Below are 1,448 nucleotides of genomic sequence, written 5' to 3'. Positions count from 1 at the left end.
GAGAAAACAGATGGTTTTGACAACGTACATCGCGGTTTTGGCTATGGAGAACGGAATGAAGATGGCAACCGCATCCTTGAGTGTGCTGAAAGTCACGGGTTTTGTTTACTAAACACATATTTTAGAAAGAGGTTGGAACATCTCATAACATACAAAAGTAGATCATCAGCCACGCAAATTGATTTCTTCGCTGTCAAGCAACAACACCGAAGGCTATTCAAAAATGTCAAAGTTATACCTGGCGAATCATGTGTCGCCCAACATAGACTTCTTGTGGCAGACCTGGTTGTCGAACTGTCAAAACATAAGTCTAAACAAATGCCTCGGAGAATCAAAACGTGGAAGATGAAAAAAAATATTCATCGAGAAAAATTTCAACAGATTGTCGCAACACAGTTAGACCACAAATCACAAGCCAGTACAGATTGGAGTACATACAAAACCGTTTTGATAAACGCTGCAACTAGTTTGTGGGAAAACTGGTACAAAATGTTAGCATGAACGGGACACTTGGTGATGGAATGACATTGTACTAAAGGCGATAGCTGAAAAGAAAGTTGCATAAAAGCAATGACAAAAATTAAAGTCTGTTGATGACCACAAAATTTTCCGTGAAAAGAACAACTATGCAAGACGTCAAGTTGCACTGGCTCGGACAGATCAGTGCAGAGAGTGGCTCACTAAAAGCAAATGTGAACAAATGAAATCTCTGTATGGTATAGCAAAACAAGCAAAGCGTACGAAAAAAGACATAGTTGGTGCCTCATGTATCAAAAACGACAAAAACGAGATGGTTCTTGGACAAGATGAGATCAAGCTACATTGGAGAGAATACTTCAACCATCTGTTAAACGAAACAAATCCCATCAATGTAAACTTTGACGCTCCACCCATCGAAGGTCCGATTTCAGACATAACTGTAGAGGAGCTTACAGAAACTCTGAAAGCTATAAAGGATGGAAAGGCAGCAGGGCCCTCTGGACTCACAAATGACATTATCAAAGCATCTGGTACTGCAGGTATCCAAACGTTACTACAACTTTGCCGTGAAATCTGGAGAAATTGCTCAATGCCGACTGAATGGAACTATAGCATGACAGTCCCGCTATACAAAGGCAAAGGTGATCCATTGAACTGTTCATCATATCGGGGTATACGTCTGTTAGAACACTCCCTGAAAATTGTCGAGAAAATCATTGAGAGAAGATTAACGTCGTGCATCACAATCGGAAATTATCAATTTGGTTTCCTAGCGGAGAAATCAACAATTGATGCAATTCACATCCTTCGGCAACTGCAAGAAAAGTACCTCGCAAAGCATCAACAACTATCACACATTTTTGAAGATCTTGAAAAAGCATTTGATCGAGTTACCCGTGAAGCAATCAGGTGGAGTCTACGTCGACAACTCATTCCAGAATATCTTGTTCGACTTGTGATGGAAAATG

This window comes from Helobdella robusta (genome assembly GCF_000326865.2).
Source record: "Helobdella robusta unplaced genomic scaffold HELROscaffold_8, whole genome shotgun sequence".
NCBI lineage: Eukaryota > Metazoa > Annelida > Clitellata > Rhynchobdellida > Glossiphoniidae > Helobdella > Helobdella robusta.
This window is presented reverse-complemented; position numbering follows the sequence as displayed.